Here is a 20,246-nt window from a genome sequence, read left to right as displayed (position 1 = left end):
CTTCTGTCCATGGGATTTTCCCAGAAAGAATACTGGAGTGGGTTGCCATGCCTTCCTCCAGGGGATCTTCTCAACTCAGGGATCTGAGTAAATGGTAAATTTTATGTTATGTATATTTTTACCACATTTTTGTTAAATCACCTTGGAAAGAAAACCTATGTGATGAGGCATGGGACCAAGCTGTAGATATGGTTGAAGGTTTCCATCAAAAGAGGAAGCCAAGCTAGGAAAAAAAGCACCCTTACAGACTGAACTGAAAGTAAAGCATTTTAATGTGTTCAGAAAGGCACGTTTGAGCAACCCATCAGGAGACCAAGGGAAAGCGGGTTCTTTACCTTACAGTCATGTGACTGAACAGATGTTGATGTTTAGGGCATTTTATTGATCTTTGTTCGCAGTGTTTATAACAATGACGCCTGTAAGATGTTCAATGCAAATTTCCTGATGTGAAATAACTGGTTAAGAAAATGTTAACAAGATAATATGAGCTTCTGAGAAAACCACGGTATCAACTGGAGAAAGTGAACAGATGGAGGTAAACTTCTGCAAAATTGCAGAAGTGGCAAGGGCGGTCGCTGACACATCCTGACTGAGGCAGAGCCGTTGCCTCAGTCACAGTAACGCTTCCCTCAACGGATCTGCTTCTTGATTCCCGTCGTGTGCTCAACGGGGAAGCAAAATGGGTAAATTTTGTAATGACTAGTTTGAATACTTACCTTGTAGAAAGTGCCTTGAAAAGCTTGTTCTCCCTCACTAATACATGCCAGTTTTGCAAGGAGAGCTGGTGGCCAAAGTTTCTGAGACATCAAAACCTAGTGTGAAAATATCGACGAGCTGAATGAATTTGTCTTTCTCCTTCATGACAAAGCGACTTGCAAAAACTAGCTTATTGAGCAAGTTTCTTTTTTTCAAGGTTGAACCTACTCAATCAAAATCTGTAAGGCCAAACTGTGGAGGTACTCTATTAATAATCGCACCAAGGCCTGGTATTAATTGTGGAGACGCCCAGGACTTTAGGCAAACTGGCTCTCCAAGTTGCTGACATAGCTTTAGGGCAAAGTAATCAAAATGCCCCAACATCTGCAAAAAAGCTTGATCTGTTTTTTTCTTCCTTTCTTATGTCATTGTCTTAGTAAGTGAGGCTGAACTTCTGCTTCCAGAAAGCTAGTGTAGACATACTTTTCCCTATTCCTCCTGTTGAGTATAGCTGAAACCCTGGACATTATATACAAAATAAACATAAGACTCTGAAAGGTGAAGAGACGATGACAGGCTGACTAGGGTCTTTAGGACCCCAGGAATGACTCAAGTGAGCTCCCTGGATTTTCTTTTTGCCTCATATAACCCACTGGCTGCTGGGGAAACTGGCAGCCTGGGAATGTCCATGGATGCAGACAGAAAAAGCCTCGAGAAAAGTCTGCTCCTTCTAGCCAAAGGACCAAGAAAGGGCAGCCTAGCAAGACAGAAAGCTACTAGAGAATAACTGCTCTACTCCAACCAAACATCGACGAAAAACTTTAGCCCCGTTCCCACCCCCACCAGCAAAGGCTAAGTGAGAAACCTGGACTTTCATCCTCATCAAATGCTAATGAGGTGTTCAACCCCCATCCCCTCTGGGTGGCATCAGAAAAGATCACCAGTGGGGAACTTGGACCTTCACCCCCACTAAGTGGTAATGAAGCTTCTCTATGCTGTGTCAGTAGAGATAATAGGTCAGCCAGGACTTCTGCTCCAACCCAGCAGTCTCAAGATGCTCCTCACACTTCCTGCAAAGGTGGTATCAGGCCTAAGAAGAGTCAAAACTTTGACCACCATCCAGAATTACTAATAATGAGGCCTCTCTACCACCATTGCCACCACCACCATGAACATCACCACCACCCCCTGTTATGTTAGTGGAAGCCATATGGGGAGCAGAAATGAGGCACTTTTGCCTCTTCCAACCAGAGGGTATCAATAAAGGCTTTATAGAGACCCTGAACTCCCACTCCCACACCATGGTAAGAAGTAGTCCTTCCCCCACTATGGTGTCAATGGACGTTGAATGGGGAACCTGAACTTCCATCCCCGCCTGACAGTCACAATACAGAACTCTTCTCCCATGAGAGCTGTGTCAGATGAAGCCAGATAAAACAGGTGATTGAAATAAGATCCAGAGTCACATCACAACATACCCAAAATATCCAGGTTTCAATAAAAAAAAAAAATCACTCATCACACCGAGAATCAAGAAAATTGCAACTTGAGTGAGAAAGACAATCAGCAGATACCAACATGGAGATAACAGCTGTTAGAATTACCTGGAAAGGATTTAATAGCAGCCATCATCATAAAAATGTTTCAAATGTTTCAACAAGCACAAACACATTTGAAACAAACTTTGTTTAAAAAAAAAAAAAACAAACAAGAAATTCAGCAACAGAACATATAAAGAAGAACCAAATAGAAGTGTTAGAATTGAAAAATACAATAACTGAAAATCTTAAATTCAATGCATTGGTTCAATAGTGGAATGAAGAGAACAGAAGAAAGAGCTAGTGAACCGGCAGAACAGAAATTACCAAATCTGAATAAGAGGGAAAATAGACTGCTCCCAAAGCTCAGTGAATTATGGAACTGTAATAAAAGATCTAACTTTCATGCTATTAGAGTTCTAGAAGGAGAGAAAAAAGTGTGGGCTGAAAAAAATATTCAAAGAAGTAATGGTTGAAAATTTCCTGAATTTGACAAAAGATACAAACCTACAAATTTAAGAAGCTGCAACCTCAAACAGGAAAAACTCAAAGAAATTCACACCAAGACACACTATAGTCAAATTTTGTAAACTAAAGACACACATACAAAAAAAACCTTGAAAGCAGAGAAAAGCAAAACCTTATCTTTAGAGGGAAAGCAATTTGAATGATGGTGATTTCTCATCAGAAACCATAGATGCCAGGAGGAAGTGGCACAATTTTTCAAGTGCTAAAGAAAGAAACTTTCAAACTAGGAACCTACATTCAGCAAAAATATCCTTCAGAAATGAAGATATCAAGATATTACTAAATGAAAGAAAACTAAGAAATATTTTAGTTAACAAATATACCGTAAAAGGAGGACTTGACGATTAGACAATAAGGAAATACAGAAATGAAACAATAGAATAATGAATCTTGGAACATCCGGGGGGGAAAAAGCAATGAAAAGAGCAAAAATATGACCAAATAGACATTCCTCCTCTTGAGTTTTCTAAGTTACATTTAATGGTGAAGTGAAAGTCACACAGTGATTCTCACTGTATGTGGAGCAAAGTTTCCAGACAATTATATTATATATGGGGGAAAGTGGAGGGATACAAAGGGAATTATCACTCCCTTATGCATCACTCAAACTGACAAATGTTGACACCAGTAGACTGTGATAAGCTATGTATATATAATGTAATACCTAGAAGCCACCACTTCAAAAAAATTATACAAAGATACACACTCAAAACAGCAGAGCCAATTCAAAATGAATTCTTAAAAAATGTTCAGGTAATCCACAGGAGGTCAGGAAAAAGAAAACAAAGAAACCAAAAAACCAAGAGAACATGAACAGAGAATGAAAATAAATAAATATAATGGTAGACTTAAGCCTCAACATATTAATAATTATATTAACTATAAATTATATAAATATACCAAGGAAAAACATGGACCAGTAAGGTGAGTTAAAAAATGATCCAACTATATGGTATCTACAGGAAATTCACTTCAAAAAGAAAAACTGGAAAAAAACAAAATGTTCAATAATTAATGAATGATTAAACAAACTGGTATGTTCATACCATGATTATGCTAAGAAGGAATAAACTATTAATACAAGCAACAATTTGGATAGATCTCAAGGACATTATCTAAGTTAAAAGAGTCACTCTCAAAAGTCTCATACTGGAAGATGCTATTTATATAACACTCTTGCCATTAAATGGAGAAGGAAATGGCAACTCACTCCAGTACTCTTGCCTGGAAAATCCCATGGACGGAGGGGCCTGGTAGGCTACAGTCCCTGGGGTCATGGAGAGTCGGACACGACTGAGAGACTTCACTTCCACTTTTCACTTTCATGCATTGGAGAAGGAAATGGCAACCCACTCCAGTGTTCTTGTCTGGAGAATCCCAGGGACAGGGGAGCCTGGTGGGCTGCCGTCTATGGGGTCGCACAGTCAGACACGACTGAAGCGACTTAGCAGCAGCAGCAGCTTGCCATTGAAAAATTATAAAGATGAAGGATAGGTCAGTGATTGCCAGAGGGTAGAGATGGTCACATATAGGACATGATTAAAGGGGTAGCATGATGGAGGTCTTTTGTGGTGATGGAGTAGGTCTGTATCTTGATTGTGGTAATGGTTACACAAAGCTACTAATGTGACAAAAATTACATAGAGCTATATACACACTTCCTATCAATGTAAATACCCTGGTTTTGATATTTACATGAGGTGCAAACTGTGGGGGAACTGGGTAAAGGATCCCCTAGACCTCTCTCTATCACCTTTGCAACTTGCTGTGAATTTTAACTGTTCAAAATAAAAAGGACTTTTTAACGTAAATAATACTGATGGTGAGTGGATCTGAGAACTTTTCAAACTGCTATAACAGTCTATTAATTGACCTCTTCGCAAGATACAACCGTGGATATGTCTATGCTTGATAACCTGAAAATCTTGCCCAAGCCACCTCTTTGGCAAAATTCTAGGCATATTTCCTCCGTGCTCATGCTGACATAGCTTATAAAGCAATAAAAAACATAAACTGTTGCCATTTGTGTCCCTGTATCTAGGCAAGCCTGAGTGCATATTGTGAGACCAAGGGAGAGAAAATAAATGACTTGGATCCTTAAATTGATGGAGGGTGTAGATTCATTATCTGTGATATCTATTGGTGGCATCACAAATACCATGAATACAATTGTGATCTGCTGTCCATATTCCTAAGTGGAAAGAAATGCTAAATTTCTGCATTAGCTTATTTAACATAAATATTTCTTCCCAACCAAGTTCACAGGGACTCTGAATCCTTATCCTAAGTTACACATACCTGAGTATTCTTTTAACTGCCTTCCCAAGTTTTGATTTGTTCCTATTTTTCATTCCTGTTCAGTTCAAAATATTTTTCTATTTCCATTGTGATTTCCTCTTTGACCCGAGGGTTATGTAGAAGAGTATTGCTTTGCATCTCCTTCAACCCCCCACTCCCTCCCTATATCCTTTGCAAATGTGCTTTAGAGGTGAAGTTCTGCAAAGCTTGGAGATAATGGAGCTCCCCTGGCAAAGCTGACTCGAAAGTGCACTGGAAGGTTGTCGGAGCCATTGCTACTGCAGCCCAGACGAAGTGTTTAATGTGCAGATTTTATTGCTTTAAAATGTATCATTTTTAAAAAAGAGCAATAACACAAGCTCAGGCTTCAAAGATGCAGTGGTTGCCTGGAGGAAACCTGGGGCTTAGGCAAAGATTGTGAGGCCAGGAGAGGGGTGCCCACGGTTGATCGACCCCTCAAACTGCTGCCTGCCAAACTTTGTCCTTCTGCTTTCCTTCGAGGTGAGAGGAGCCCCTGAAGACTACCAGGGACAGGGCTGGAAACTTCTCGCTGAGCAGGTCCTGTGGCAAGTCCTAATCAAGCTGCCCTACATCCTCTAAAATCAAAGAGATGCCTGGGGAGGCAGGAGAAGCATGGGAAGTCGGGCAGAGAAGACCAGTGTGGATGCCAAAACAGTCTGCAAGAGTTTGGGCACAGACTGTGGTCACACCAGGTTGAGAGAGTTTGTCTCCAGTCTGGAAATTCAGGGTGTACTCCTCAAGCTTCACTTGAGTTTCGCAAGATAGATAATGGTTAGAAATTAAGTTCAATGGGATTTATTTCCATTACCCAACTCGTTGTGTGACAGTGAGTGCATACCTCAACTTTTCAGTCCTCGATTTCCCTATGTGTGCAGAGAAGAGGTTAAAACAATGCTACAAAGTCCATGATGCAAACTGCTGAGTAAGTGGCACAGCCCCTCTGAGCCTCGGTTCGTTCAGATATGCATGCAAGATGGTGGTGCCTGTCTGTGCCCAGGATCGCTGTGATGAACAGGTGATAGTGAGCAAGGGAAAGTGTGACTCTGGGCACCAACTGAGATGCAACGTGTTTTCCAAGCCACCCCAGCCTAAGAGGTAGGAATAAGCTCACAAGAATAGTGGCAAGTTGGTGTTTCTTGGTTCAGCCCTCCACCCACTCTAGGAGAACTCCACACTCACATTCATACCCAACCCCACTTAAATTCTCCTGCAGACTTCTAGGCCCTCCCAGGAGCATCTCACATATAATCAGGTGACCATGTGGCCTCAGCTACATTATGACTTGTTGAAATGATGCCCCCTATTACTGGCAACCCCACACATGACAGAGGTGCCACCCACACCCTCCCAGGGCATTGCACCACCCTGTGGGCACCCACTGTCTGTTCTGAGGATACCAGTATCCAGGGCATCACTCCTGCATGGAGCATGGGGTGTAGACCCCCCTGCCAGGGTGCAAAATTTAGGGCTGGGCTCACTCTCAGGGTTCCGCAGGGGCTGACCATGCTCTTTCATAAGACCCACCATGATCGCCTCCTTAAATTGTACTTCCTAGGCGCCTTGCTTGTGCTGCTTTAGTCCCAGTCTTGCCCATCGTAGCCAAAAATTTTGGCCAACACGGTCAATATCCTGAATGCTCAGCATCTCACAGCAAAAATGGATGCAGTGAGAACTCTCAGGAAACTGGACATCAGTGATTGACTGTAAGAAGTGAGCTTTGATAGCACAGAGAACTATATTCAATGTCCTGTGATAAATGATGAAAAGAACAAAAAAGAATGCATATGTGTGTATAACTGAATCACTTTGCTTTACAGCAGAAATTAACACAACATGGTGAATCAACTATGCTTCAATTTAAGAAAAAAGAAAATTGAAACTAGTAACTCCCAGAAGTCACTTTTGTAATGATGCCACACCCCCAACCCTACTGATGGGCCAGGGGAGACACCTGACCAAGCAAAACCAGTCAGATCTCTCTCCTGAGAATTTGGAATGAGGATTGTCAAATGCCTATTGGTTTCTGCAGGTGGCTGGAACTGTGCACATAAACTTTGGGTCTGAGAGTTGTCCTGTTACTCTCTAGGTATGAAGAAGCAGAGGAAGGTAATGTGCAGAGAGATGAGAAAGGAACAGAAATGAGAAGTTGGGGAGCTCCTGATTCTTGGTCCTCAGGGCTCAAATGCATTCCTACTTTTGGTCTCCAGGAGATGCCCTTTGGCTTTACAAAACAGTCTACTTTTCCACCCAAGCCAGCTTGAATGGGGCTTCTATCACTTGCGGTCCAAGAAAGGAGAGAAACTGAGGGTTTCTCTCTCTTATTTCACCCTTCTTGCCCCAGGACTTGAGCCAGGCCTGGGGGCTGTGCTGGGAACTCCTCTAAGAGAAGATGTTCCTGAGCTCAGACTTCCCCACCCAGCCTGTGGTCTCACACTGGTTTTACCATCTTGTCCTTCTTCTGTTAAGGTGAGTTTTCCCTGGAGGCTCTTGGGCATTTGTGTAAGTAGATCCCCACACCTCTCTCTTTCTTTCTTTCCTACTTGCAGTCCCAAGCGCGTCTGAATCCCAGGGTGGAGACCACAGTTTAGGCACTAGCAGGGTGCAGCCACTGTGCTCCCAGGTTTAAATGCGTTCTCTGAGTGGCCTCGCCCATTAGAATTCTAGGCAGAGTGCAGAGTGCCTTTCCCATTGATGAAATTACCCACTTAAACAGCTGCCTGTCTGCCCGATGGCATGCTGGTGGAATTCCAACAGGCCTGCAACCTGCTCTGAGGGGACCGGCAGGCAGGCCACCAGGTACCAAAGATTCACTTAGAGGAAGGCATGCTCCTAGCCCAGGCTCCTCCCACCCAGGCTGGGTGAGAAGTAAAAGAGGGAGGACAGGAAAGGGGCAGGGAAAAGTGGCTTTTCCCTTCCCCAGCACCTGGTCTCGCCTAATTCCCTCACACACCCCACCCCCTGCAAATCAACAGCCCTTTCCCATTCAGGGCTGGAGAGATGGTGAAAGGAACTGTTACCCAAGTATTTTGATTCTCTGTGGCAACTAACAAATCACCCCCAAAGTTAAGGATCCAAGACATCAGCCGTTTCATCAGGGTTGATGCTGAGGATTGACTGGACTCAGCTGGGTGGTTCTTCTGCTCACGTAATGTGTTCATCTGGGGACCAGGCTGGGCAAGGACATGTGAGCTGGCTTATTCACGTTTCTTGTGCAGTGACTGGAAGGCTGGGGTTCTTGTCCCTTTCTGTGAAGTCTCTAGTGTTCTCTTCCATGTAGCCTTTTCGCATGGTCCTCAGTTCAGGACTCCAAAAAGCAGAAAAGGAGAAACTTCAAGACTTCCCAAGGCTCGGGTCAAGATGAGGTGCAGCATCCTTCTCTGCATCCTTTTTGTTAGTTGAGCCACAGGCCAGCCCTGACTGCATGCGGGATGGTACTTGCAAGGGCACAAGTACCAAGTACAAGTACTAGGTGCCATCTTTGGAGACTAGCCGACCTTCCAAGAAGAAAGAAACCCATGATGCGACCTTTGGAGGTTACAGGTCATCTTAAGGGACGAAGACTTGTGCAAACACTCAAATGTGGCTGCCCTGTCATCTTATGCACCTGCTCAGTGGGAACACTCAGATGCTGAGATACCTTCTCAGACAGAACAACATTCACATACACATCACCTTCACACTGTTAGGGCCACGTGCACACACACACACACACACACACACACACACACACACACACACATGCGCGCATCCTATGTTCTAAACATCCCTATCCAACCTCTCACTTGTGGGCCTTCAATTAAGATAGAGATGATACTGTATACACTCAGATTCCCAGGTAGAGGAGCAAACACATTTTGTAACAGACTCAAGGTTCAGAGATCCAGATGGTAGGATGGCTAACAAGATAAACTCAGGTCAGGATAGGTATAGAACGGCCATATAATTTCTCTGCAAATAGGTCATACTTGAGAGTTTAAAATAAGCATACTAACAAAAAGATGGGTTGCTGGAATTTGTCACCCTAGAGAAGTATGAAATTCTAAATGTGGATTGAAAATATCAATTTCACAAGCACAGGGGAGGCTGAATGTAACAGCACCCACATCCATGACATCCATTCAGGTACCTATTCTGGTCAGGAGGCTCCATTTTTATTTTAGAAATGTCCCATCTACTCTGTCAATCATCAAAACATATGAATATCTGTGAAAATCTGTATGTGGGGATCCTTGTCAGCGGACACAACCTCGAACTTCCTGCTGCCCCTTCTTTATCAAAACTTTGCTGAGAGAAAGTATATATTCATGGTGGACTGCCTAAGAGACAAATTGTTCATTTGTTCTTTTAGCTAATCTAAATTCTACCCTTGGGTAAAATTCAGTGTAGTCCATCAGAAAGCCAGGTACATAGCTGAAACTACTTGCTGCTGCCTCTCCTATCCTCTCTTACTCCTCCCCCCGGATCAGTTTTTTAAATTGTACTTTGGTGCTAGGACTTTGGAATTTTTTCTTTAGTTTGCTTTGGAGCATTAACCTGCTACTGCATTGAATGTGGGGGTATGACCTGAAAATGGACCATCACAATACCCTACTTATGATGATCCAAGGAAAAATTTTCAGGTATCAGTATTAGGAAAAATTTTCAGGTATCAGTATTAGAAAAAATTGGGACTTGGGAATTCCCTAGCAGTCCAGTGGTTAGGACTTCCACACTTTTACTACCAAGTGCCCAGGTTCAGTCCCTTTTTGGGGAACTAAGATCCCTCAAGCTGTGTGGCACAGCCAAAAAACCTTTTTTTTTAAAGTTGGGATTCTCCTAAGCAACTGGTTTATTTAAAATTTATGGGCGCTGTAAACTTCTTAGCAGTTTACGTTGTGAGCATTTTAACAGTTTGGCTTCCCCTTTTCACCTATTTGCTGGGAAACTCAGAGTGAAATTTACAACCCACCTCCAGCAGCTATACAGAATCGCATGACATATATTTCTGGATAAGTCATGGTATTTATGTCACCTTGGCCCAGGGGTCAAGAGCATTATAGTTGATGCCCCAATATTAATTCCAGCCCATATGATTAGTAAAAGCCAGGCAAGAAAATTCTATTCCCCTTATCCATGATTTGTTAAGGAGTGGGTGAGGGACCTAGGTCCAGACAATAAGAAAGAAAGAGCAAGTATGCTTGGGGGACCTGGGAAGAGTTTTCACTCTTTTAAGAAGTGATGATCTTTCTTCTTCCTTTGGACATCATGATGTCTGGGTATGATCCCTAGTAGTGTTAGCAGTCTGAAGCTTAAGGAAAAGAAGATAACAGAAAAGAGACAGTACGATGTAGGTCTCTGGGTCACCCTCTCTGGAGTTCCTGTTACGTTAAAGCAATAAACAGGGTCACTGTTTAAAATTTTAAGCCGAAATCATCCTAAATGACACATCCTGCCTTGTTCTTTACTCACCTTGTTTCAGCTGTGAACTTAGTTCTCTCAGCTCACTTTCTATCATTGTACTTTGCAAGTATTTTTGCAGGTCACTGCAAGATACCTGGATGTTCCATAGTATGATCAGTGATTTGGCACAACTGCTGAGAGGGTTAGCATGGTCAGCAGCTGCTCAAACATAGCTAGAGTTTATCATCCAATGAACAAGCATTTATGAAGTGCCTACTGTTTGCCAGGCCTGTGCTAGACACTGAGGCCACATCAATGAACAAACTAAATAAGCTCTCTCCTCTAGGACAGAGGGGTACATAGGACATGCGTGAAAGGAAACAAATCAATTTCAAAGAGTGAAAGGTGAAGATAAGCAGGGTCAAGGGAAAAAGACAAGGCAATGCAGTTCCTTTAGATGGGATAGTTGGGGAAGGACTTTTTGAGGAAGATGTTTGATCTGAAATGTGAAAGCAAAGAAGGAGGCAAATATGAGACTCTCTGGAAAAGAAACATTCTAGGACAGCAAGTGCAAAGGCCCCTAGGTGGAACTAGTTTAATAAGGTGGAATGTGTGTGTGCATGCTCAGTAGGTCAATCGTGTCCAGGTCTTTGCCACTCCATGGACTGTAGCCCATCAGGCTCCTCTGTTCACGACATTTTCCAGGCAGCAATACTGGAGAGGGTTGCCATTTCCTATCCCAGGGAATCTTCCTGACCCAGCGATCGAACCTGTGTCTTTTGAGTCTCTTGCATTGGATTCTTTTACCACTGTGCCACCTGGGAATCCCAGAAGTTTGTTATTGTTCAGTCACTAAGTTGTGTCTGACTCTTTGTAACCCTGTGGACTACAGCACACAAGGCTCCTCTGTCCTCCACTATCTCCCAGAGTTTTCTCAGATTCATGTCCGTTGAGTCTGTGATGCTATCTAACCATCTCGTCCTCTGCTCCCCGATCCTTTCCCCCACCTTCTCCTTTTGCCTTCAATCTTTTCCAGCATCAGGGTCAGGATCGGCAGAGCTGACTTACGAGAAAAACCCTGATGCTGGGAAAGACTGAAGTTAGAACAGTATTTTTCAAATGAATGTCCAAAACTTATTGATGGGTTGCAAAACTGATTGAATCAAAATGGGTATTTTTCAAATGAAATAAAATGGAACAGAATAGACTAAAAATACCAAAGAGCTTTGCACCTAGTAAGGATTAACATGTTGTTTTCTTACATTTTTGCTTTCTAGAAGGGTGATTCACTGGGCAGAATATAAAATGAATTTCTTACTGTGAATTGTGGCTTGAAAAATAAAAAGAAACCCACTGAGAGGGAAGAACAGAAGAAAAACTAGTGGCAGCGGCAGGAACACAGCGAGAAAAGGAGAGGATCATGACGTGAGTGTTCTGCAAGGGATAAATATCCAGCCCAAAAGGAGAGACTTGAGCATCAGGAGAAAATCCGGGAGAAACAGAGACCACAGAAGCCAGAGAAGAGAGGATCCGAGAGGAGGAGTGCAGTGATGGCAAGAGATGGCCACGGGGTCCTTAAAGAGCTTGACCAAAGTGATTGATATGGAGTGATGGGGCCAGAGCCTGAGAGGAGATGGCTGGAGAGAGCCTAGGAAATGAAGAATCGAATTCAGCAACTGAAGAAACACTTTTGAGAAATTTTGCCACACAAAAGAGCACAATAAATGGAGTAATAAGTGGAAGGGGCGTGGTACCACTTGAGAGGCAGTAATCAACCCCACACTTGGCTTGGTCTTACTCAGGTCCTGTGGATCATGCTCTTTTTCAGTTTGAAGGCCCACATCCTAAGGGACATCGAGAAATTGAGGAGAATCTTCCAGCATCTCTTTCTTCCAAACTTTGTAATCTCCTCAAGGATGTAGGATGGGTGAGTTTTATGATGGAAGAGGAAGAAAGATAATGTTGGAAGAGCCAGATGACAGTTCAGGACCAAAACACAGACCAGGTGACCTCAGACAAGTCTTGTGACATCTCTAAGAGTTGAACCTTCTCAGCATCAATGGGACAGTAAGACCCATGTTGCAAAAAGTAACACACAAAAAGGGCTTCAAAGTGTGTGAAGCCGTCACCAGGCACACCTTGTCCCTGATTGTATCACTGCCTTTGTTGGGGCCATGGACATAAGAGGCAAGCATATGGCACAAAAGACACCCCAGAGGCAAGAAGAGGAATGAGCAGGCAGCAAAACCAATGTGCACACCCCCACAATGGACAAAGCCCTCACTCCTTGACCAGACCAAATGGTAGCCCAGCATCAGGGTCTTCTCTTGGGTGTGTATCCACACCAACTGCAGAATAAAGCCCAGCTCCTTAGCTTAACATCTAAGCTCTTCCCAGGCTGGCCCACAGCCTGGCAGAATGATACGGTGACGAAGAACACAGCTCTGAGTCATCACCAACAGGTCTTCCCAGCTTTGTAAATTCTGAGTCCCAGAATCCCCATCAGAACAAGGAGGGGACAAAAATCTCAAGGTGGGGGAGTGGAGGTGAGGATTAAACGAGATAACAAGGGTAAGGCACTTGTCATAGTGTCAGGTATGTAGTATGTGCTTAATAAATATGTTGTTGTCATGGATGTTTTTGCTACTCCTCCTCAACCAGCCTTCTCACCCTCACCCAAGTCTTCCAGGGCTCTTGGAAACACTGGGCCCTTCTTTGTTCCTGCTCTGTCCTCCTTGGTGGGGTGTCCCTCTTCCCACTTTGCCACTCAGCAAACTCCTACTCATGTTTTTAAGCCCAGAATTAATGTCACCTCCTCTGAGAAGCCTTCCATGACTCCCTAGGCAAAATGAATCTGTCAATATTATGCTCTCAAAGAACTTTGTTTATACCTCCATTTTAAGGCTTTTGACATAGTGTTGTAAGCAGTTCTTTACATACGTATCATCCTTCCCTTCCCCAGCTAGATTATTCTGAGGAAAGAACTGTATCTTATTAACTCTGTATCCTCAATGCCTTATACAAAAGAAGATGCTTATTGAATGAGTCAATGAAAAAGTGCATGGATATGAACAGATGGACAGATGGATGGATAGAAGGATGAGTAGATGGAAGTGAGCAAGCTTTCTGTCCACGTCAGCCACCACCTCAACCTTATTCTCAAATATCTCAGGCTGGCCCAAGACCCAGTGATCACTTGATTACTCAACTGAACAATAGCAGAGCACTGCTCACCCGGACTAAAGAAAACCTATGAACTCAGGGACCTGGGAAGTAGAATTTGGAACATCCCTCAGGGCCAGAGAAAACCGCTCAGGAAGAACCAGGCTCGACACAAACCTGCAAGGAGCCTCAATGGGAGAAAATGATTTAATTATCAGAGTGTCACCAAACAAATTGTATGCCTCATTTTGGGGTTCTTAGTGCTTATGGTAATTAACATTACTAAGATTTTTCTTCTCTCTTCTGTTTATATTTAGTTTAGCCATTCACAATAGAGCTAAAATTATTTCAACTAATTTTAGGCGCTCTCTCTACATTGCCCCTGCATTTCTTCCCCAGCACTGCTACCCAAATGCAATCTTTAACTTCAGAAACAGCCAAATGCAGGACAAATTGGAATCAATGCTGCCTTTGTCTTTGTTAATAAGTGGCTGCCACACAGAGGAGTGTGGAACCGCTAATTGGTTGATCCCAATAGGGAAGACACAATGGTGGTGAGAATGTGGGGGGATTAATTATAGGGCCGCCTCCTGCGAGCCCCAGCTTCCACTGCTCCTGGCTTGCGGTATCATAGGGCAGCCTTCTCCACTTATCTTTGGAAACAACAAGCTTTTCAGCGGAATTCTCCGGCACTGGGGATTCAGACCAAACACCCAGCACACGCAAAGGTCAAGGGAGAGAAAGGGGTAGAGTGAGCAAAGGCCACCAAGAGGGAGAGGACCAGAGTAGGTGGGGGTGAGTTAAAAATGAAGGGAGCCTGCAGGGGTGGGGAAGATGTATGTGCTAGTTCATAAGGGAGACATGACGATCCCCTTCCACACAAGGAAGTGGAGGCCCAGAGAGGTACAGCACACGCCCCAGATGTGATAGGTTAGCTCCTCAGAGGAGGCACATTGTCCCCGCCGAAGCTGCCAAGCTAAGAGTAAGGACTCTGAGCCTGGATTTGAACTCGACTTTGCCTGATTGCACAGCCCGTAGTTCTCTTTGCCCTTCTCTAAGTGTCTTTCCACCACCAGTGGTCTGTGGCCTCTGTGACCTCATTTCATTGTCTTCGGGGCAAAAGTACTCCCTCCAACATGCCTCTGTTAAAATGCAAATACCTCCCCTGAGTGCAGAAGCCCTGCATCAGTCATCCATTAGCCCAGATTTGCTGTTTAAAGTAGGCCCCTGACACCAGAGAACCGGTTCCTGAGGGAATGAGACACAGGAGTTTTGCTAAGGGGAAGGGGAGCCTGCAGAGAGGCGGAAGGCCCAGAGGGAACTTCAGGGAGCACTTTGGGAATGGGTTGGGGAAGCTCCAAAGGGTGACATCTGGGCTGCAAACACCAAGGGGATTGCACCAAAGGCAAACCAGGTCGAATTCAGCAGTTCAAAACCAAGTGTGGCATTCTCATCCCCAAAGCCACTCTCTCTCCCAGATTTCACATCTCTATTGCTTCCACAGGAGACCTAGGATGGGTCCCTGACCCCTTCCTCTCCTGCCTGATCTTCCTATTCTACCTCCAAAGCCTGCCCTTGCCTCTCCATCCTTTCTGTCTTCTTAAATGTGGCTTGGCATTTGCGCTTAGTCAAAGTGAAATTGTGCCAGATGCTTGCTGAAAATGGCAGGACAGATTTTATTTGGGCTGCTGCAATAGGAGAGAAAGACTTTGGTACAGCTCAACTCCAGATAGAGCAGGAGCAACTGAGTATGTGTAGCCAGCAGCCAGGGTGACAGGGTTAGTGCATAGAAAATTACCAGGAGGAACCTGGCCACATATCCAAGGTGGGAGGATTCTTACTAAAGTGACTTGGCAGAATTCTTGCTATCTGGGCTCAGCAGGCCAAGGAAGGCAAACCAAGAACAATGCCAGTGGGAAAAAGGGCTCAAACGAGCCTGACTAGAGCTGATCAGGGTCCTTGTCACTTCTTTTTGAAACCCCTGCCCCCAGGCTCCTTCCTCCAGCCCATCCTCCACACACAGTCAGAACTGTCTCCCCAAACTCAGTCTCATTCCATCACTTTCTACTTTAAAGCCTCCACTGGCCTCCCATCATCCTCAGGATAACACATCAACTCCTAATGCAATGGACCACACACGGCCCTACAATGAGAAACAGAGTGCCTCCCAGAAAACCTGACCCACACAGAAGAGGGCTCCTGGTCATTCCTGTTTCCACTTGCGTCCTGGGCCTGAAGGGGTTAAACATACCAGCCAAACCCCACCCCCACCCCCGACCCCAGCCAGATCTCATTACATTACAAGAGACTCCTCCTTGTGGTTTATCTCCTTGGTTTTCATAACTTCCCTGAGTGGAGAGTAGCAGAATTTTCTCTCCATTTCACAGATGAGGAATCAAGATCAGAAAGATAAAGTGACTTGCCAGGTGACACAGCTAAGAAGTGGGTTCAGCCAGCATCCAGACCCAGTCTTTTCAGCAAAGTGATGTTGTAACTGCCCCTTACCCCTACTTGATAAGCTTTGGAGGAAAGTTCCTGTGTTTGTTTGGTTTACCATTTTGTCCCCACTCTTAGCAGTGCCTGGGACGTAGGAACCCTGCATAGAACAGGCTTTGACATCACTACCCTCTGTTGAGGGGTGACTTTGTACTGATCCTGTGCTGAGTGTGCTGAAAGGTCCTACTTTGCCTAACACTATTATTAATCCCATTTTACAGATGGAAAAACTGAGGCCCTCAGGTAGTTAATAACTCACACAAAGTGGCACAGTTAATGAAGTGATGGAGCAGGGATTTTCACCTAGGTCTGCTTGACTGCCAAGCCCATGGTTTTCATCTGTACTCTGTATTGACGGCTTAATAACTGTCATGTAAATAAATGAAGGACTTGGGCTGCTGAGCTCTCTCTAGCATGCTGTGCTTTCATCTGAGAACCACCTCCTCACTCTCCCCCATACCTGACCTCTAGGCTCAGCTGAATGTAGACACTTTGCAGGCCAAAAAAAAAAAAAAAAGATTTCCCAAATATTAACGCTTATAGCTAATGTTCTTTGGTAAAGATAATTTCAATGTTTTAAGATATTAATGTTCTTTTGACTGGTCTCCTTTCTAAGCACTTCTGAGTAAACACATCTATCTAGGGCTGATTGATTCTTGCAATTGGGCTATTATAACCTAAACTAGGACATTCTGAGTCACATATTTAAGAGGAGAAACGGTTCAGGGTATGTATGCGTGCGTGTGTGTTAATATTTTTTTTAAGTTTCCTTTTGTGCTCAACTTCAGAGAAATATTTGAATTTCAAATAATGAGATATTCATAGTGAGTTGGCTTTCCTTATGCCCAGGGTAAAAATAAAATAAAATGCTAGACCTTTTTTTTCCTTCCATTATATGGCGCTGACTTTCCTTTCTCATTATGTTTACCTCCAAAATTTGAATGAGAGTAAAATTTTAAAGGAATTACCACCAATTCTTCAGTACATTTGCAAATCAATTAAGAAGAGCCAAATTATGCTCCTGCTTTTTTTCAGGGAGCCAGTCTTTCCCAGCTCGCAGGAACGCTGCAGCCCACAGCTGCCTGGTGAACAAAGAGCAGCTGTCACGTCTAGAAGCAGGCTTGGCATTTCAGCACTCACCTCCAGCGGCCAATGCCACCCCCTGCGGAACCAAGCCCTCAGTGGGTAGCTCTGCTTACCCACCGGGAGCTGGGTCTCCCACAGGGTATTAATGGTACTGAAAAGCGCACACAGTCTATGGAGGTCTGGTTGCTCAGTCCCCACTCTGCTGCCTCCTGGCTGTGTGACCTTGGCAAGCCACTTCACCTCTCTGAGCCTCCCTTTCTTGGGCTGCAAAGTGGAAACAACAATGCTTCTCCTGAGGTCATTCTGAGAATGTGAACTGGAGGGACACACGTCTCACCTACCTGGCACACCCTGGGCCCATGGGGCTTACCTTCCTCTGTCAGAGCTCAGAGGGCGGGAGGAAGGTGAGATCATCTATTTATTTATTACCCAGGCCCCGATGGGGTTTTTGTCTCATGTGTTCGGGTCCTACAGGAGAGGAGATTCCAGAAAGACCTGGGAGTTAGGATGCTACCTCCTCCAAGAAGCCCTGCCAGATTGCAGCTATATCATCCCCTCTCTTCTTAATTCTGCCTGAATTATGGGGATTTTACTCTATCTCTTGTATTATGTACCATATGTTCATGTCTCCCCTCTCCACAATGAAGCAATCCCACTAGGTCAGTGACAAAAATAAGATGGCTCTTTGCAATGTCTCTTTCAGCCTAAAAGAATCTGTTATGCTTTCAGTTGACCTCCTGGCCACCAGGCCTTTACTTGTGCTGTCCCTTCCATTAGAAGCACCCCTAAATCTATTGGGTCAGTCAAAAAGTTCATACAGGTCTTTTTTTCTGTAAGATGTTATGGGAAAACTGAATGAACTTCAAGACCAATGCATTACCTAAAAGTGGATCAGCACATATGCCTGGACCAGCTATGGGTTTGCCCCTGCAGATTCAAGTGTGGGAAAGATGTCCTATGTTCTGTTTCTCTTTGACTCAATCTAAACTCAGCCCCAAGCTGAGGCTCAGGGGCTGATCTGGGGGAGGTCTGTCCATCTTTGGCCAAGCAGGAGCTGCTGTTACCTCAGGACCCAAGGTGCCTCCCTTTGGGGGGCGGGGGCGGGGGGGAGGGTGCGGTTCTAGCCACACCCTCTCCAAGGCTAACATTCTGTTTCAAAGGAGGAGGGAGGCCCCAGAACAGTGAGGATTGGACTCTGTGATTTGGAGAGGGAGCTGGCTCTGAGGAAGAGATCAGAACCCATGCATACTTGCGTGCAGGACAGCATGGGTGTGGTAAGCCTGGTTAATGGAGGTATGGGATGAGGCAGTAGAGCTCAAAGGAAGAGGCAGCCACTTATGCCCAAGCACTGGAGCAGGGCCTGGCTGACCATGTCCAGGGTCCAGACCCTGGGGAGAAGCTGGCTGAGGAGGAAAGACAGGCTGAGAGCACAGCAACAGGATACTGAGGGCCAGGGGACTGGCCCCCTTCCTTCTCCGTACCTCAGCTTCCCATTCAATTCGATGATTTTGAATAGATGGCCTCAAGGTGTTCTTGTAACTCCAACTTTCTTAGATCCAAGAGGGTGGCTCCCGCACAGGTGAAGGTGTCACTAACAGGGGGCCAAGACACTTCCCATTCTCCACCCAAGTAGCCGGATGACCTTGAAAGCATCTTTATGGTCATCACCATCTCGCAAGGCCTGGGTGCAAAGCATAGGCCAACACACTTTGCTTCTATTGAGAATGTGTGTGCTAGATATTGTGTCCAGGGCTTTGTAAGTATTCCTTGTCAGGGGAGGTGGGCAGTTAGGTTCTGATATGCCCAGAAATGCCCGGGCATGGTCCCTCTTTTCTTCACAGAGGTCCAGGCTGATGGGAAGGAAAACAGGTAAAAGGTAGCACGGATGCCCCGAGCCCTCTTCTCGGAGTAGGCTCACTCCTTCCTTCTCCAGGGCCCTGGGGCCACACAGATTCTGCCCGCCAGTCTCCTGCCCCGATGTGTTGGGAGCCTGGTCCCCGGGCCCCAGCAAAGGCAGGCCCAGCTCCACAGGGATGGCCCAGCCAGGTGTGCGGTGCTGTGCTAAGCAGCCTGCCAGCCCCGACAGATGGCAGAGCAGAGTCGCCATCCATCACAGCCGTAAGTGGCCAACTCCCCTCCTGGTGCCCCAGACAAATGGCTCCACTCCTCCTTTCCCTCCCCCAGTCCCTCCATCCACCACCTCTGCCAGGCAGCCGGGCGGAGCCGTTTACACAGCAAGTCCTGAGTGCAGAATGGGGGTGGGGGGAGGCAGAGCTGAGCAGCACACGGAGACACATCCATCATCACTGAGAGCCAGCAGCTCGCTGCACACGGCGGTGCAGAGGGTGCCAGGTCGTGCGGGCGTGTGCGTGTGCGTGTGTGTGTGTGTGTGTATGCACCTGCATGCCAAGCACTGCCCTCTCTGCCCAGCAGAGCTCCATAGGCCTCATCCTCACAAGGAAAGGCAGGGTCTTCACCCATGGCCTGTGTGTCGCCTCTGCCCTGGCTGAAGCCAAGAGAGCAGGGTGAGCAGACAACTAGAAGACTGGAATGGGCTGGACGTCAGCTTCTATGTTCATTTGTCCCACGTGTTAGGCCCTATGGCAGGGTGAGAGTCAGAACAAGTGTCTGCCATATAGCAAGCCCTGTGCCAGACCTCTTGAAAGATCACAGGGGCAAGAACATGGGTCAGGCCACAAGTCACACCACTTAAGCTAAGAGTCCCTGGGTAACATCCAGAAATTAAAGCCACTGAACGGATCAGGTGACTTGGAGACTCCATCCAAAGTCTCTCCCCCAAGGATGAGGGAAGCATGGAAGGGAGTTGGTGCCCAATCCCCCTCCCAGCCCTGGAACCCTGGGCTAACGATGGAAGCTCCCAAAACCTCAGTTTAACAAACTGAGTGCTACCTACCCCAAGGGCTTTGCGTGCGCCAGGCACTTAGCCACGGGCCTAGACAGGAGAAATTACTCAGTACAAGGTGGTGATCAGCCCCAGGGCATCGAGGGACTGCTGGCTAAGCACATGCAGGGTGGGGGGCT

Source organism: Cervus elaphus, chromosome 20 (assembly GCF_910594005.1).
Source record: "Cervus elaphus chromosome 20, mCerEla1.1, whole genome shotgun sequence".
Lineage (NCBI taxonomy): Eukaryota > Metazoa > Chordata > Mammalia > Artiodactyla > Cervidae > Cervus > Cervus elaphus.
Note: the sequence above shows the minus strand (reverse complement) of the source record.